Source organism: Acipenser ruthenus, chromosome 29 (genome assembly GCF_902713425.1).
Source record: "Acipenser ruthenus chromosome 29, fAciRut3.2 maternal haplotype, whole genome shotgun sequence".
NCBI classification, from domain to species: domain Eukaryota; kingdom Metazoa; phylum Chordata; class Actinopteri; order Acipenseriformes; family Acipenseridae; genus Acipenser; species Acipenser ruthenus.
This window is the reverse complement of record NC_081217.1, coordinates 11,256,763-11,274,423: the sequence shown is the minus strand read 5'-3', so window position 1 is coordinate 11,274,423 and position 17,661 is coordinate 11,256,763. Positions and strand designations below refer to the sequence as shown.

Sequence of the window (17,661 nt, the reverse complement as noted above, 5' to 3'; positions counted from 1 at the left end):
ACGCCAGGTGATTTACTGCAGCGTCAGACATGGGAGGTTCAGCAGTGTGCTGCAGCGTTGTGCAAAGTCGTCGGTGTAAGTCAGGATGGCCGAGCGGTCTAAGGCGCTGTGGTCAGTTCGCAGTCTCCATGGAGGCGTGGGCTCGAACCCCACTTCTGACAACAGTTCTTGTTAATTTATTTCTAAAACGTCCACCGAATGCTTGGTAATTTTACATGTTTTTCTTTTTAGTATTCAAATCACAGCTTTTTAAATGAGAGAAAGTCACCGCAAGCCCGCACCTCGCCACTTTCTTCACACTGCTAAACTGCCTCATAAAGATGAGACCTCTAATTATGCCTTTCCAATACTTTGAATGTGTTATTGTTGAGTTTAACATAACATCTTGGTAATCATAATGTCCGCAGGCCTTGTTTTTCTCGGGTTTTATTAACGCGCTCCATGTGTGTGGCCGGTTAGCTCAGTTGGTTAGAGCGTGGTGCTAATAACGCCAAGGTCGCGGGTTCGATCCCCGTACGGGCCATGACTTTTCTTCTTTAAAGAAACCACAGCATTTGGAATGGTGCCAAAATGAACATTCTTTAACAAAATGAACCGGTGCGATATGAAGTAGAACCAGTAATATTTCAAATTCCTCATCTTTAAACATGTATTAGGAATGAACACATACAATTAAAAAGAAAGCTTACGTAGTCGGCAGGATTCGAACCTGCGCGGGGAAACCCCAATGGATTTCTAGTCCATCGCCTTAACCACTCGGCCACGACTACATGTTCTTACATTGGACTGTGAAATGATCCATATTATTGTCAAAAGAAGTAAAAGACACCCGCGGTAATGCTGCAGATGGCAGTATAGGCTAACATGAACCGAAGTCAAATGCCTTTGTTGAAACTCCATCGATTTATACAAGGCAAGCACACGTGGGAAATGTAAATACAATATCCTTTCTGTCAACGTTCATAATAATGAATACATCTTTATTTCAAAATACGTAACAATTTAAGTGATCTTTTCAAACCACCCATACACAAAAAACAAAGTAGATCTTGATTTCAACTGAAAAACTGACTTGCTTCATGGCTGCTGCCACAGCACTCAAGCACGTTGTGGCTAGCGTGAGCGGACTTAGCAGATAACAAGATCTACAAAATATCACATGCCAATAAAACATAACACAATTATGTTCGATTTTATAACAAAACCCCACCCCAGATGGGACTCGAACCCACTATCCCTGGCTTAGGAGGCCAGTGGCCTTAGCCATTAGGCCACTAGGGCTGACATGGGAAGCGCACATTTGGTAGTTCTAAAGAAAGTGGGAACAATAGTATCGTGGTTTCATAAATATCCAAGCCATCTTTGGTGTTCAAACAAAGCAGTTACATTGGGAAAGGGCCGTACTTATCAGTAAGTGTTTGAAATGCATGTGGGAAGATTTAAGATTGTGAAGAAGTTTTAATATGCTTCGTATTTGCGCATTGGTAACCTTACATAATTACGTTTTGATTAATGCCACTTCCTTACCTGACAGTAGTCAGGGTGACGATACAAGACCAAAGCCAATAAACCTGTTATTTTCCTGTCCTTTCATTACCATATTCTAGTGTGCTTGTTCAGAATATGCGTGAATCCTGAAAACGTCTTGCTAATATGTGAACAAAGCCAGCATTCACTTTATTGATCACCATGTGGAATAGCCGCTATTGGAACACACATGATTGTGTTAAAGATGTTAATAGACTTTCAATGTACACGTTTTAGAGCTGAACGTTTGTTGAGACAGTTCAAGCGCTGTAGCAGTGTTTACCTATTTCATGGATGTTTGCTTTTTCGTCTTACTCTGGAAAAAATAATAATAGCAATAGAAAAATGTAGGCAAAACAATTTTTGAGAACCGCATTTGGGTGAAAAATGAACAGTTTCAAAACACATTTGTAAACGCATTGGATTCTATTATGGTGTTTCCGAGCTGTTGAATGTTTCTTATTATATACAGGTTTACTGGCTTGACAGAAAGGCGATTGACAAAAAGAATGCCTCGTCCCTGCGTGGGCTTGAAACAGCAACGTTTTGGTTAAGCCGAACGCGCTCACCGATTACGTTGTTTTATTAGATAACACCCTCGGAGCCCAACAGAACACTGTATGCGTATAATTAAAATATTTACGGTTCAAATGGGAATCGTATTCATCAGATTTTAAGCACACATTTGATAGACGTCACAGTGCAAAGGAGGAAGGCAGGCAATGCAAATGAGGCAACTGGCTCGTACTTTTTAAATCATACCAAAAAATTGAACCCAATTAAGCTTTTAACCGCCTGCAGTCTGGAATGAGTTTGAAATGTTATTGTAACAACTCACTGGGATACAGCAATTGCATTATATGAAAGTGCTCCTGTTTATTTGTCACCGGCACAGCTACCGGTGCCACTCAGAGTTGGAGGGAGACGGTCGGCCACTTGCCCATAAAACAATACTTTCAGGGATCATTTCTATAGTGATTTGCTAGCGAAATGCGTTTTGAAAGTGTTTGGGCTCGCTACCCACGAGGAAGAGTGAGAGTGTTCGTTTTTGAGCGTGAAGAAGACAGCGAGTGTTGTTTTTGACCAACTGCTCGCTGTTATTGATGACCGCTCCAGTGTTCCTTAGGGGGCTGGAGGAAGCGGACACGTTCTGAGTGGGTGTCTTACCAAAACGTAAGAAAGATGAACTACAGTTGCAAAGCACTGCTGCTTTTTCGATGATTGATTAAAACTATCAAACTGACTGAAAACACGGATCGCATTAATTGCGATTGGTTTCATACCAATACGCTTACATAACAGATATTGGTTATAGACAATGTCATATACACAGAAATGAACACGGACAGTGTTTATTAAGGGCTGACTCATTGACATGTTCGAGAGATCTAGGTGTACTGGACAAATCTACTGGATTATTTTCCATGTCGTAATTGTGCCGCCTGTGATAATGCGTTTGCGTTTTACAAGCCATACAACGAAAAAAGAGTACAGTGTCTTACAAGTGATGACCTGTGCTTCAACGCATGTCATTTATTTGTTTTTTTGTCCTTGCCATTTGCAATATGTTGGTAAAACTACTAGACAGTGACGATTGCGCATTGATGAGCAAGCATAAAAGTTCAATTAGGAGAAAAGATATCCATTCACCACTAGCTAGACATTTCGTAGATGCCAAACATTCCATTTCAGATCTGAAATACCGCAGCATACAAAAAATATTTCAAGCTCGAGGACGTGATAATCTCGATCAAAAACTATTACAATGTGAATCCAAATGGATCTTCTATCTCCATATGGTACAACCCGAGGGATTAAATGAAGCGCTAGGATTATCCTGTTTTCTGTGATATAATGCGCAACCATACTTGTCTTTCATAAGATCTGAAAATAAATTATAGCGCTTTGAGATTATGTCTGTTATTAGCAGATTGTTTAGAAATGTACTCAAATATGTTACAACTGTTCTGTCTACGAAATATATCTGTAACATTTATGTAATGCCTTTGTGGTTTTTTGATGAAGTTCATTTGCTAACAGACTGTTCTGATTTTGATTCAAACCGTGAAGCGATCGCTCTGTTTGCAGTATATTTTCTTTCAGTAAGAGGAGTGTCCTTGTGATTCCATACAAAATGCGACAAAACCTGTCGCCCTCCTTAATATAAACAGAAAAAGAACAAGTACACGCACACGCCAGGTGATTTACTGCAGCGTCAGACATGGGAGGTTCAGCAGTGTGCTGCAGCGTTGTGCAAAGTCGTCGGTGTAAGTCAGGATGGCCGAGCGGTCTAAGGCGCTGTGGTCAGGTCGCAGTCTCCATGGAGGCGTGGGCTCGAACCCCACTTCTGACAACAGTTCTTGTTAATTTATTTCTAAAACGTCCACCGAATGCTTGGTAATTTTACATGTTTTTCTTTTTAGTATTCAAATCACAGCTTTTTAAATGAGAGAAAGTCACCGCAAGCCCGCACCTCGCCACTTTCTTCACACTGCTAAACTGCCTCATAAAGATGAGACCTCTAATTATGCCTTTCCAATACTTTGAATGTGTTATTGTTGAGTTTAACATAACATCTTGGTAATCATAATGTCCGCAGGCCTTGTTTTTCTCGGGTTTTATTAACGCGCTCCATGTGTGTGGCCGGTTAGCTCAGTTGGTTAGAGCGTGGTGCTAATAACGCCAAGGTCGCGGGTTCGATCCCCGTACGGGCCATGACTTTTCTTCTTTAAAGAAACCACAGCATTTGGAATGGTGCCAAAATGAACATTCTTTAACTAAATGAACCGGTGCGATATGAAGTAGAACCAGTAATATTTCAGATTCCTCATCTTTAAACATGTATTAGGAATGAACACATACAATTAAAAAGAAAGCTTACGTAGTCGGCAGGATTCGAACCTGCGCGGGGAAACCCCAATGGATTTCTAGTCCATCGCCTTAACCACTCGGCCACGACTACATGTTCTTACATTGGACTGTGAAATGATCCATATTATTGTCAAAAGAAGTAAAAGACACCCGCGGTAATGCTGCAGATGGCAGTATAGGCTAACATGAACCGAAGTCAAATGCCTTTGTTGAAACTCCATCGATTTATACAAGGCAAGCACACGTGGGAAATGTAAATACAATATCCTTTCTGTCAACGTTCATAATAATGAATACATCTTTATTTCAAAATACGTAACAATTTAAGTGATCTTTTCAAACCACCCATACACAAAAAACAAAGTAGATCTTGATTTCAACTGAAAAACTGACTTGCTTCATGGCTGCTGCCACAGCACTCAAGCACGTTGTGGCTAGCGTGAGCGGACTTAGCAGATAACAAGATCTACAAAATATCACATGCCAATAAAACATAACACAATTATGTTCGATTTTATAACAAAACCCCACCCCAGATGGGACTCGAACCCACTATCCCTGGCTTAGGAGGCCAGTGGCCTTAGCCATTAGGCCACTAGGGCTGACATGGGAAGCGCACATTTGGTAGTTCTAAAGAAAGTGGGAACAATAGTATCGTGGTTTCATAAATATCCAAGCCATCTTTGGTGTTCAAACAAAGCAGTTACATTGGGAAAGGGCCGTACTTATCAGTAAGTGTTTGAAATGCATGTGGGAAGATTTAAGATTGTGAAGAAGTTTTAATATGCTTCGTATTTGCGCATTGGTAACCTTACATAATTACGTTTTGATTAATGCCACTTCCTTACCTGACAGTAGTCAGGGTGACGATACAAGACCAAAGCCAATAAACCTGTTATTTTCCTGTCCTTTCATTACCATATTCTAGTGTGCTTGTTCAGAATATGCGTGAATCCTGAAAACGTCTTGCTAATATGTGAACAAAGCCAGCATTCACTTTATTGATCACCATGTGGAATAGCCGCTATTGGAACACACATGATTGTGTTAAAGATGTTAATAGACTTTCAATGTACACGTTTTAGAGCTGAACGTTTGTTGAGACAGTTCAAGCGCTGTAGCAGTGTTTACCTATTTCATGGATGTTTGCTTTTTCGTCTTACTCTGGAAAAAATAATAATAGCAATAGAAAAATGTAGGCAAAACAATTTTTGAGAACCGCATTTGGGTGAAAAATGAACAGTTTCAAAACACATTTGTAAACGCATTGGATTCTATTATGGTGTTTCCGAGCTGTTGAATGTTTCTTATTATATACAGGTTTACTGGCTTGACAGAAAGGCGATTGACAAAAAGAATGCCTCGTCCCTGCGTGGGCTTGAAACAGCAACGTTTTGGTTAAGCCGAACGCGCTCACCGATTACGTTGTTTTATTAGATAACACCCTCGGAGCCCAACAGAACACTGTATGCGTATAATTAAAATATTTACGGTTCAAATGGAATCGTATTCATCAGATTTTAAGCACACATTTGATAGACGTCACAGTGCAAAGGAGGAAGGCAGGCAATGCAAATGAGGCAACTGGCTCGTACTTTTTAAATCATACCAAAAAATTGAACCCAATTAAGCTTTTAACCGCCTGCAGTCTGGAATGAGTTTGAAATGTTATTGTAACAACTCACTGGGCTACAGCAATTGCATTATATGAAAGTGCTCCTGTTTATTTGTCACCGGCACAGCTACCGGTGCCACTCAGAGTTGGAGGGAGACGGTCGGCCACTTGCCCATAAAACAATACTTTCAGGGATCATTTCTATAGTGATTTGCTAGCGAAATGCGTTTTGAAAGTGTTTGGGCTCGCTACCCACGAGGAAGAGTGAGAGTGTTCGTTTTTGAGCGTGAAGAAGACAGCGAGTGTTGTTTTTGACCAACTGCTCGCTGTTATTGATGACCGCTCCAGTGTTCCTTAGGGGGCTGGAGGAAGCGGACACGTTCTGAGTGGGTGTCTTACCAAAACGTAAGAAAGATGAACTACAGTTGCAAAGCACTGCTGCTTTTTCGATGATTGATTAAAACTATCAAACTGACTGAAAACACGGATCGCATTAATTGCGATTGGTTTCATACCAATACGCTTACATAACAGATATTGGTTATAGACAATGTCATATACACAGAAATGAACACGGACAGTGTTTATTAAGGGCTGACTCATTGACATGTTCGAGAGATCTAGGTGTACTGGACAAATCTACTGGATTATTTTCCATGTCGTAATTGTGCCGCCTGTGATAATGCGTTTGCGTTTTACAAGCCATACAACGAAAAAAGAGTACAGTGTCTTACAAGTGATGACCTGTGCTTCAACGCATGTCATTTATTTGTTTTTTTGTCCTTGCCATTTGCAATATGTTGGTAAAACTACTAGACAGTGACGATTGCGCATTGATGAGCAAGCATAAAAGTTCAATTAGGAGAAAAGATATCCATTCACCACTAGCTAGACATTTCGTAGATGCCAAACATTCCATTTCAGATCTGAAATACCGCAGCATACAAAAAATATTTCAAGCTCGAGGACGTGATAATCTCGATCAAAAACTATTACAATGTGAATCCAAATGGATCTTCTATCTCCATATGGTACAACCCGAGGGATTAAATGAAGCGCTAGGATTATCCTGTTTTCTGTGATATAATGCGCAACCATACTTGTCTTTCATAAGATCTGAAAATAAATTATAGCGCTTTGAGATTATGTCTGTTATTAGCAGATTGTTTAGAAATGTACTCAAATATGTTACAACTGTTCTGTCTACGAAATATATCTGTAACATTTATGTAATGCCTTTGTGGTTTTTTGATGAAGTTCATTTGCTAACAGACTGTTCTGATTTTGATTCAAACCGTGAAGCGATCGCTCTGTTTGCAGTATATTTTCTTTCAGTAAGAGGAGTGTCCTTGTGATTCCATACAAAATGCGACAAAACCTGTCGCCCTCCTTAATATAAACAGAAAAAGAACAAGTACACGCACACGCCAGGTGATTTACTGCAGCGTCAGACATGGGAGGTTCAGCAGTGTGCTGCAGCGTTGTGCAAAGTCGTCGGTGTAAGTCAGGATGGCCGAGCGGTCTAAGGCGCTGTGGTCAGGTCGCAGTCTCCATGGAGGCGTGGGCTCGAACCCCACTTCTGACAACAGTTCTTGTTAATTTATTTCTAAAACGTCCACCGAATGCTTGGTAATTTTACATGTTTTTCTTTTTAGTATTCAAATCACAGCTTTTTAAATGAGAGAAAGTCACCGCAAGCCCGCACCTCGCCACTTTCTTCACACTGCTAAACTGCCTCATAAAGATGAGACCTCTAATTATGCCTTTCCAATACTTTGAATGTGTTATTGTTGAGTTTAACATAACATCTTGGTAATCATAATGTCCACAGGCCTTGTTTTTCTCGGGTTTTATTAACGCGCTCCATGTGTGTGGCCGGTTAGCTCAGTTGGTTAGAGCGTGGTGCTAATAACGCCGAGGTCGCGGGTTCGATCCCCGTACGGGCCATGACTTTTCTTCTTTAAAGAAACCACAGCATTTGGAATGGTGCCAAAATGAACATTCTTTAACAAAATGAACCGGTGCGATATGAAGTAGAACCAGTAATATTTCAAATTCCTCATCTTTAAACATGTATTAGGAATGAACACATACAATTAAAAAGAAAGCTTACGTAGTCGGCAGGATTCGAACCTGCGCGGGGAAACCCCAATGGATTTCTAGTCCATCGCCTTAACCACTCGGCCACGACTACATGTTCTTACATTGGACTGTGAAATGATCCATATTATTGTCAAAAGAAGTAAAAGACACCCGCGGTAATGCTGCAGATGGCAGTATAGGCTAACATGAACCGAAGTCAAATGCCTTTGTTGAAACTCCATCGATTTATACAAGGCAAGCACACGTGGGAAATGTAAATACAATATCCTTTCTGTCAACGTTCATAATAATGAATACATCTTTATTTCAAAATACGTAACAATTTAAGTGATCTTTTCAAACCACCCATACACAAAAAACAAAGTAGATCTTGATTTCAACTGAAAAACTGACTTGCTTCATGGCTGCTGCCACAGCACTCAAGCACGTTGTGGCTAGCGTGAGCGGACTTAGCAGATAACAAGATCTACAAAATATCACATGCCAATAAAACATAACACAATTATGTTCGATTTTATAACAAAACCCCACCCCAGATGGGACTCGAACCCACTATCCCTGGCTTAGGAGGCCAGTGGCCTTAGCCATTAGGCCACTAGGGCTGACATGGGAAGCGCACATTTGGTAGTTCTAAAGAAAGTGGGAACAATAGTATCGTGGTTTCATAAATATCCAAGCCATCTTTGGTGTTCAAACAAAGCAGTTACATTGGGAAAGGGCCGTACTTATCAGTAAGTGTTTGAAATGCATGTGGGAAGATTTAAGATTGTGAAGAAGTTTTAATATGCTTCGTATTTGCGCATTGGTAACCTTACATAATTACGTTTTGATTAATGCCACTTCCTTACCTGACAGTAGTCAGGGTGACGATACAAGACCAAAGCCAATAAACCTGTTATTTTCCTGTCCTTTCATTACCATATTCTAGTGTGCTTGTTCAGAATATGCGTGAATCCTGAAAACGTCTTGCTAATATGTGAACAAAGCCAGCATTCACTTTATTGATCACCATGTGGAATAGCCGCTATTGGAACACACATGATTGTGTTAAAGATGTTAATAGACTTTCAATGTACACGTTTTAGAGCTGAACGTTTGTTGAGACAGTTCAAACGCTGTAGCAGTGTTTACCTATTTCATGGATGTTTGCTTTTTCGTCTTACTCTGGAAAAAATAATAATAGCAATAGAAAAATGTAGGCAAAACAATTTTTGAGAACCGCATTTGGGTGAAAAATGAACAGTTTCAAAACACATTTGTAAACGCATTGGATTCTATTATGGTGTTTCCGAGCTGTTGAATGTTTCTTATTATATACAGGTTTACTGGCTTGACAGAAAGGCGATTGACAAAAAGAATGCCTCGTCCCTGCGTGGGCTTGAAACAGCAACGTTTTGGTTAAGCCGAACGCGCTCACCGATTACGTTGTTTTATTAGATAACACCCTCGGAGCCCAACAGAACACTGTATGCGTATAATTAAAATATTTACGGTTCAAATGGGAATCGTATTCATCAGATTTTAAGCACACATTTGATAGACGTCACAGTGCAAAGGAGGAAGGCAGGCAATGCAAATGAGGCAACTGGCTCGTACTTTTTAAATCATACCAAAAAATTGAACCCAATTAAGCTTTTAACCGCCTGCAGTCTGGAATGAGTTTGAAATGTTATTGTAACAACTCACTGGGCTACAGCAATTGCATTATATGAAAGTGCTCCTGTTTATTTGTCACCGGCACAGCTACCGGTGCCACTCAGAGTTGGAGGGAGACGGTCGGCCACTTGCCCATAAAACAATACTTTCAGGGATCATTTCTATAGTGATTTGCTAGCGAAATGCGTTTTGAAAGTGTTTGGGCTCGCTACCCACGAGGAAGAGTGAGAGTGTTCGTTTTTGAGCGTGAAGAAGACAGCGAGTGTTGTTTTTGACCAACTGCTCGCTGTTATTGATGACCGCTCCAGTGTTCCTTAGGGGGCTGGAGGAAGCGGACACGTTCTGAGTGGGTGTCTTACCAAAACGTAAGAAAGATGAACTACAGTTGCAAAGCACTGCTGCTTTTTCGATGATTGATTAAAACTATCAAACTGACTGAAAACACGGATCGCATTAATTGCGATTGGTTTCATACCAATACGCTTACATAACAGATATTGGTTATAGACAATGTCATATACACAGAAATGAACACGGACAGTGTTTATTAAGGGCTGACTCATTGACATGTTCGAGAGATCTAGGTGTACTGGACAAATCTACTGGATTATTTTCCATGTCGTAATTGTGCCGCCTGTGATAATGCGTTTGCGTTTTACAAGCCATACAACGAAAAAAGAGTACAGTGTCTTACAAGTGATGACCTGTGCTTCAACGCATGTCATTTATTTGTTTTTTTGTCCTTGCCATTTGCAATATGTTGGTAAAACTACTAGACAGTGACGATTGCGCATTGATGAGCAAGCATAAAAGTTCAATTAGGAGAAAAGATATCCATTCACCACTAGCTAGACATTTCGTAGATGCCAAACATTCCATTTCAGATCTGAAATACCGCAGCATACAAAAAATATTTCAAGCTCGAGGACGTGATAATCTCGATCAAAAACTATTACAATGTGAATCCAAATGGATCTTCTATCTCCATATGGTACAACCCGAGGGATTAAATGAAGCGCTAGGATTATCCTGTTTTCTGTGATATAATGCGCAACCATACTTGTCTTTCATAAGATCTGAAAATAAATTATAGCGCTTTGAGATTATGTCTGTTATTAGCAGATTGTTTAGAAATGTACTCAAATATGTTACAACTGTTCTGTCTACGAAATATATCTGTAACATTTATGTAATGCCTTTGTGGTTTTTTGATGAAGTTCATTTGCTAACAGACTGTTCTGATTTTGATTCAAACCGTGAAGCGATCGCTCTGTTTGCAGTATATTTTCTTTCAGTAAGAGGAGTGTCCTTGTGATTCCATACAAAATGCGACAAAACCTGTCGCCCTCCTTAATATAAACAGAAAAAGAACAAGTACACGCACACGCCAGGTGATTTACTGCAGCGTCAGACATGGGAGGTTCAGCAGTGTGCTGCAGCGTTGTGCAAAGTCGTCGGTGTAAGTCAGGATGGCCGAGCGGTCTAAGGCGCTGTGGTCAGTTCGCAGTCTCCATGGAGGCGTGGGCTCGAACCCCACTTCTGACAACAGTTCTTGTTAATTTATTTCTAAAACGTCCACCGAATGCTTGGTAATTTTACATGTTTTTCTTTTTAGTATTCAAATCACAGCTTTTTAAATGAGAGAAAGTCACCGCAAGCCCGCACCTCGCCACTTTCTTCACACTGCTAAACTGCCTCATAAAGATGAGACCTCTAATTATGCCTTTCCAATACTTTGAATGTGTTATTGTTGAGTTTAACATAACATCTTGGTAATCATAATGTCCGCAGGCCTTGTTTTTCTCGGGTTTTATTAACGCGCTCCATGTGTGTGGCCGGTTAGCTCAGTTGGTTAGAGCGTGGTGCTAATAACGCCAAGGTCGCGGGTTCGATCCCCGTACGGGCCATGACTTTTCTTCTTTAAAGAAACCACAGCATTTGGAATGGTGCCAAAATGAACATTCTTTAACAAAATGAACCGGTGCGATATGAAGTAGAACCAGTAATATTTCAAATTCCTCATCTTTAAACATGTATTAGGAATGAACACATACAATTAAAAAGAAAGCTTACGTAGTCGGCAGGATTCGAACCTGCGCGGGGAAACCCCAATGGATTTCTAGTCCATCGCCTTAACCACTCGGCCACGACTACATGTTCTTACATTGGACTGTGAAATGATCCATATTATTGTCAAAAGAAGTAAAAGACACCCGCGGTAATGCTGCAGATGGCAGTATAGGCTAACATGAACCGAAGTCAAATGCCTTTGTTGAAACTCCATCGATTTATACAAGGCAAGCACACGTGGGAAATGTAAATACAATATCCTTTCTGTCAACGTTCATAATAATGAATACATCTTTATTTCAAAATACGTAACAATTTAAGTGATCTTTTCAAACCACCCATACACAAAAAACAAAGTAGATCTTGATTTCAACTGAAAAACTGACTTGCTTCATGGCTGCTGCCACAGCACTCAAGCACGTTGTGGCTAGCGTGAGCGGACTTAGCAGATAACAAGATCTACAAAATATCACATGCCAATAAAACATAACACAATTATGTTCGATTTTATAACAAAACCCCACCCCAGATGGGACTCGAACCCACTATCCCTGGCTTAGGAGGCCAGTGGCCTTAGCCATTAGGCCACTAGGGCTGACATGGGAAGCGCACATTTGGTAGTTCTAAAGAAAGTGGGAACAATAGTATCGTGGTTTCATAAATATCCAAGCCATCTTTGGTGTTCAAACAAAGCAGTTACATTGGGAAAGGGCCGTACTTATCAGTAAGTGTTTGAAATGCATGTGGGAAGATTTAAGATTGTGAAGAAGTTTTAATATGCTTCGTATTTGCGCATTGGTAACCTTACATAATTACGTTTTGATTAATGCCACTTCCTTACCTGACAGTAGTCAGGGTGACGATACAAGACCAAAGCCAATAAACCTGTTATTTTCCTGTCCTTTCATTACCATATTCTAGTGTGCTTGTTCAGAATATGCGTGAATCCTGAAAACGTCTTGCTAATATGTGAACAAAGCCAGCATTCACTTTATTGATCACCATGTGGAATAGCCGCTATTGGAACACACATGATTGTGTTAAAGATGTTAATAGACTTTCAATGTACACGTTTTAGAGCTGAACGTTTGTTGAGACAGTTCAAGCGCTGTAGCAGTGTTTACCTATTTCATGGATGTTTGCTTTTTCGTCTTACTCTGGAAAAAATAATAATAGCAATAGAAAAATGTAGGCAAAACAATTTTTGAGAACCGCATTTGGGTGAAAAATGAACAGTTTCAAAACACATTTGTAAACGCATTGGATTCTATTATGGTGTTTCCGAGCTGTTGAATGTTTCTTATTATATACAGGTTTACTGGCTTGACAGAAAGGCGATTGACAAAAAGAATGCCTCGTCCCTGCGTGGGCTTGAAACAGCAACGTTTTGGTTAAGCCGAACGCGCTCACCGATTACGTTGTTTTATTAGATAACACCCTCGGAGCCCAACAGAACACTGTATGCGTATAATTAAAATATTTACGGTTCAAATGGGAATCGTATTCATCAGATTTTAAGCACACATTTGATAGACGTCACAGTGCAAAGGAGGAAGGCAGGCAATGCAAATGAGGCAACTGGCTCGTACTTTTTAAATCATACCAAAAAATTGAACCCAATTAAGCTTTTAACCGCCTGCAGTCTGGAATGAGTTTGAAATGTTATTGTAACAACTCACTGGGCTACAGCAATTGCATTATATGAAAGTGCTCCTGTTTATTTGTCACCGGCACAGCTACCGGTGCCACTCAGAGTTGGAGGGAGACGGTCGGCCACTTGCCCATAAAACAATACTTTCAGGGATCATTTCTATAGTGATTTGCTAGCGAAATGCGTTTTGAAAGTGTTTGGGCTCGCTACCCACGAGGAAGAGTGAGAGTGTTCGTTTTTGAGCGTGAAGAAGACAGCGAGTGTTGTTTTTGACCAACTGCTCGCTGTTATTGATGACCGCTCCAGTGTTCCTTAGGGGGCTGGAGGAAGCGGACACGTTCTGAGTGGGTGTCTTACCAAAACGTAAGAAAGATGAACTACAGTTGCAAAGCACTGCTGCTTTTTCGATGATTGATTAAAACTATCAAACTGACTGAAAACACGGATCGCATTAATTGCGATTGGTTTCATACCAATACGCTTACATAACAGATATTGGTTATAGACAATGTCATATACACAGAAATGAACACGGACAGTGTTTATTAAGGGCTGACTCATTGACATGTTCGAGAGATCTAGGTGTACTGGACAAATCTACTGGATTATTTTCCATGTCGTAATTGTGCCGCCTGTGATAATGCGTTTGCGTTTTACAAGCCATACAACGAAAAAAGAGTACAGTGTCTTACAAGTGATGACCTGTGCTTCAACGCATGTCATTTATTTGTTTTTTTGTCCTTGCCATTTGCAATATGTTGGTAAAACTACTAGACAGTGACGATTGCGCATTGATGAGCAAGCATAAAAGTTCAATTAGGAGAAAAGATATCCATTCACCACTAGCTAGACATTTCGTAGATGCCAAACATTCCATTTCAGATCTGAAATACCGCAGCATACAAAAAATATTTCAAGCTCGAGGACGTGATAATCTCGATCAAAAACTATTACAATGTGAATCCAAATGGATCTTCTATCTCCATATGGTACAACCCGAGGGATTAAATGAAGCGCTAGGATTATCCTGTTTTCTGTGATATAATGCGCAACCATACTTGTCTTTCATAAGATCTGAAAATAAATTATAGCGCTTTGAGATTATGTCTGTTATTAGCAGATTGTTTAGAAATGTACTCAAATATGTTACAACTGTTCTGTCTACGAAATATATCTGTAACATTTATGTAATGCCTTTGTGGTTTTTTGATGAAGTTCATTTGCTAACAGACTGTTCTGATTTTGATTCAAACCGTGAAGCGATCGCTCTGTTTGCAGTATATTTTCTTTCAGTAAGAGGAGTGTCCTTGTGATTCCATACAAAATGCGACAAAACCTGTCGCCCTCCTTAATATAAACAGAAAAAGAACAAGTACACGCACACGCCAGGTGATTTACTGCAGCGTCAGACATGGGAGGTTCAGCAGTGTGCTGCAGCGTTGTGCAAAGTCGTCGGTGTAAGTCAGGATGGCCGAGCGGTCTAAGGCGCTGTGGTCAGGTCGCAGTCTCCATGGAGGCGTGGGCTCGAACCCCACTTCTGACAACAGTTCTTGTTAATTTATTTCTAAAACGTCCACCGAATGCTTGGTAATTTTACATGTTTTTCTTTTTAGTATTCAAATCACAGCTTTTTAAATGAGAGAAAGTCACCGCAAGCCCGCACCTCGCCACTTTCTTCACACTGCTAAACTGCCTCATAAAGATGAGACCTCTAATTATGCCTTTCCAATACTTTGAATGTGTTATTGTTGAGTTTAACATAACATCTTGGTAATCATAATGTCCGCAGGCCTTGTTTTTCTCGGGTTTTATTAACGCGCTCCATGTGTGTGGCCGGTTAGCTCAGTTGGTTAGAGCGTGGTGCTAATAACGCCAAGGTCGCGGGTTCGATCCCCGTACGGGCCATGACTTTTCTTCTTTAAAGAAACCACAGCATTTGGAATGGTGCCAAAATGAACATTCTTTAACTAAATGAACCGGTGCGATATGAAGTAGAACCAGTAATATTTCAGATTCCTCATCTTTAAACATGTATTAGGAATGAACACATACAATTAAAAAGAAAGCTTACGTAGTCGGCAGGATTCGAACCTGCGCGGGGAAACCCCAATGGATTTCTAGTCCATCGCCTTAACCACTCGGCCACGACTACATGTTCTTACATTGGACTGTGAAATGATCCATATTATTGTCAAAAGAAGTAAAAGACACCCGCGGTAATGCTGCAGATGGCAGTATAGGCTAACATGAACCGAAGTCAAATGCCTTTGTTGAAACTCCATCGATTTATACAAGGCAAGCACACGTGGGAAATGTAAATACAATATCCTTTCTGTCAACGTTCATAATAATGAATACATCTTTATTTCAAAATACGTAACAATTTAAGTGATCTTTTCAAACCACCCATACACAAAAAACAAAGTAGATCTTGATTTCAACTGAAAAACTGACTTGCTTCATGGCTGCTGCCACAGCACTCAAGCACGTTGTGGCTAGCGTGAGCGGACTTAGCAGATAACAAGATCTACAAAATATCACATGCCAATAAAACATAACACAATTATGTTCGATTTTATAACAAAACCCCACCCCAGATGGGACTCGAACCCACTATCCCTGGCTTAGGAGGCCAGTGGCCTTAGCCATTAGGCCACTAGGGCTGACATGGGAAGCGCACATTTGGTAGTTCTAAAGAAAGTGGGAACAATAGTATCGTGGTTTCATAAATATCCAAGCCATCTTTGGTGTTCAAACAAAGCAGTTACATTGGGAAAGGGCCGTACTTATCAGTAAGTGTTTGAAATGCATGTGGGAAGATTTAAGATTGTGAAGAAGTTTTAATATGCTTCGTATTTGCGCATTGGTAACCTTACATAATTACGTTTTGATTAATGCCACTTCCTTACCTGACAGTAGTCAGGGTGACGATACAAGACCAAAGCCAATAAACCTGTTATTTTCCTGTCCTTTCATTACCATATTCTAGTGTGCTTGTTCAGAATATGCGTGAATCCTGAAAACGTCTTGCTAATATGTGAACAAAGCCAGCATTCACTTTATTGATCACCATGTGGAATAGCCGCTATTGGAACACACATGATTGTGTTAAAGATGTTAATAGACTTTCAATGTACACGTTTTAGAGCTGAACGTTTGTTGAGACAGTTCAAGCGCTGTAGCAGTGTTTACCTATTTCATGGATGTTTGCTTTTTCGTCTTACTCTGGAAAAAATAATAATAGCAATAGAAAAATGTAGGCAAAACAATTTTTGAGAACCGCATTTGGGTGAAAAATGAACAGTTTCAAAACACATTTGTAAACGCATTGGATTCTATTATGGTGTTTCCGAGCTGTTGAATGTTTCTTATTATATACAGGTTTACTGGCTTGACAGAAAGGCGATTGACAAAAAGAATGCCTCGTCCCTGCGTGGGCTTGAAACAGCAACGTTTTGGTTAAGCCGAACGCGCTCACCGATTACGTTGTTTTATTAGATAACACCCTCGGAGCCCAACAGAACACTGTATGCGTATAATTAAAATATTTACGGTTCAAATGGGAATCGTATTCATCAGATTTTAAGCACACATTTGATAGACGTCACAGTGCAAAGGAGGAAGGCAGGCAATGCAAATGAGGCAACTGGCTCGTACTTTTTAAATCATACCAAAAAATTGAACCCAATTAAGCTTTTAACCGCCTGCAGTCTGGAATGAGTTTGAAATGTTATTGTAACAACTCACTGGGCTACAGCAATTGCATTATATGAAAGTGCTCCTGTTTATTTGTCACCGGCACAGCTACCGGTGCCACTCAGAGTTGGAGGGAGACGGTCGGCCACTTGCCCATAAAACAATACTTTCAGGGATCATTTCTATAGTGATTTGCTAGCGAAATGCGTTTTGAAAGTGTTTGGGCTCGCTACCCACGAGGAAGAGTGAGAGTGTTCGTTTTTGAGCGTGAAGAAGACAGCGAGTGTTGTTTTTGACCAACTGCTCGCTGTTATTGATGACCGCTCCAGTGTTCCTTAGGGGGCTGGAGGAAGCGGCCACGTTCTGAGTGGGTGTCTTACCAAAACGTAAGAAAGATGAACTACAGTTGCAAAAAACTGCTGCTTTTTCGATGATTGATTAAAACTATCAAACTGACTGAAAACACGGATCG

General features: G+C 40.4%; 18 non-coding genes across 18 annotated transcripts; 13 read left to right on the top strand and 5 right to left on the bottom strand.

Moving 5' to 3' along the window:
• The first annotated feature begins 449 nt into the window (after positions 1–449).
• On the top strand, positions 450–523 carry trnai-aau (transfer RNA isoleucine (anticodon AAU)). The gene has a single exon. It is a non-coding gene; the product is annotated as a tRNA-Ile (tRNA).
• A 165-nt stretch (positions 524–688) lies between these two features.
• trnas-aga (transfer RNA serine (anticodon AGA)) lies at positions 689–770 on the bottom strand. Its single transcript has one exon. It is a non-coding gene; the product is annotated as a tRNA-Ser (tRNA).
• A 1,701-nt stretch (positions 771–2,471) lies between these two features.
• LOC131702328 (small nucleolar RNA U3) lies at positions 2,472–2,686 on the top strand. Its single transcript, XR_009309475.1, has one exon. It is a non-coding gene; the product is annotated as a small nucleolar RNA U3 (small nucleolar RNA).
• A 1,112-nt stretch (positions 2,687–3,798) lies between these two features.
• On the top strand, positions 3,799–3,880 carry trnal-cag (transfer RNA leucine (anticodon CAG)). Its single transcript has one exon. It is a non-coding gene; the product is annotated as a tRNA-Leu (tRNA).
• A 288-nt stretch (positions 3,881–4,168) lies between these two features.
• On the top strand, positions 4,169–4,242 carry trnai-aau (transfer RNA isoleucine (anticodon AAU)). The gene has a single exon. It is a non-coding gene; the product is annotated as a tRNA-Ile (tRNA).
• A 165-nt stretch (positions 4,243–4,407) lies between these two features.
• On the bottom strand, positions 4,408–4,489 carry trnas-aga (transfer RNA serine (anticodon AGA)). The gene has a single exon. It is a non-coding gene; the product is annotated as a tRNA-Ser (tRNA).
• A 1,700-nt stretch (positions 4,490–6,189) lies between these two features.
• On the top strand, positions 6,190–6,404 carry LOC131702327 (small nucleolar RNA U3). Its single transcript, XR_009309474.1, has one exon. It is a non-coding gene; the product is annotated as a small nucleolar RNA U3 (small nucleolar RNA).
• A 1,112-nt stretch (positions 6,405–7,516) lies between these two features.
• Positions 7,517–7,598, top strand: trnal-cag (transfer RNA leucine (anticodon CAG)). Its single transcript has one exon. It is a non-coding gene; the product is annotated as a tRNA-Leu (tRNA).
• A 288-nt stretch (positions 7,599–7,886) lies between these two features.
• On the top strand, positions 7,887–7,960 carry trnai-aau (transfer RNA isoleucine (anticodon AAU)). The gene has a single exon. It is a non-coding gene; the product is annotated as a tRNA-Ile (tRNA).
• Positions 7,961–8,125: 165 nt separating this feature from the next.
• trnas-aga (transfer RNA serine (anticodon AGA)) lies at positions 8,126–8,207 on the bottom strand. The gene has a single exon. It is a non-coding gene; the product is annotated as a tRNA-Ser (tRNA).
• Positions 8,208–9,908: 1,701 nt separating this feature from the next.
• On the top strand, positions 9,909–10,123 carry LOC131702326 (small nucleolar RNA U3). Its single transcript, XR_009309473.1, has one exon. It is a non-coding gene; the product is annotated as a small nucleolar RNA U3 (small nucleolar RNA).
• A 1,482-nt stretch (positions 10,124–11,605) lies between these two features.
• On the top strand, positions 11,606–11,679 carry trnai-aau (transfer RNA isoleucine (anticodon AAU)). Its single transcript has one exon. It is a non-coding gene; the product is annotated as a tRNA-Ile (tRNA).
• A 165-nt stretch (positions 11,680–11,844) lies between these two features.
• On the bottom strand, positions 11,845–11,926 carry trnas-aga (transfer RNA serine (anticodon AGA)). Its single transcript has one exon. It is a non-coding gene; the product is annotated as a tRNA-Ser (tRNA).
• A 1,701-nt stretch (positions 11,927–13,627) lies between these two features.
• LOC131702325 (small nucleolar RNA U3) lies at positions 13,628–13,842 on the top strand. Its single transcript, XR_009309472.1, has one exon. It is a non-coding gene; the product is annotated as a small nucleolar RNA U3 (small nucleolar RNA).
• Positions 13,843–14,954: 1,112 nt separating this feature from the next.
• Positions 14,955–15,036, top strand: trnal-cag (transfer RNA leucine (anticodon CAG)). Its single transcript has one exon. It is a non-coding gene; the product is annotated as a tRNA-Leu (tRNA).
• A 288-nt stretch (positions 15,037–15,324) lies between these two features.
• Positions 15,325–15,398, top strand: trnai-aau (transfer RNA isoleucine (anticodon AAU)). The gene has a single exon. It is a non-coding gene; the product is annotated as a tRNA-Ile (tRNA).
• Positions 15,399–15,563: 165 nt separating this feature from the next.
• On the bottom strand, positions 15,564–15,645 carry trnas-aga (transfer RNA serine (anticodon AGA)). The gene has a single exon. It is a non-coding gene; the product is annotated as a tRNA-Ser (tRNA).
• Positions 15,646–17,346: 1,701 nt separating this feature from the next.
• LOC131702256 (small nucleolar RNA U3) lies at positions 17,347–17,561 on the top strand. Its single transcript, XR_009309410.1, has one exon. It is a non-coding gene; the product is annotated as a small nucleolar RNA U3 (small nucleolar RNA).
• The last annotated feature ends 100 nt before the right edge of the window (positions 17,562–17,661 follow it).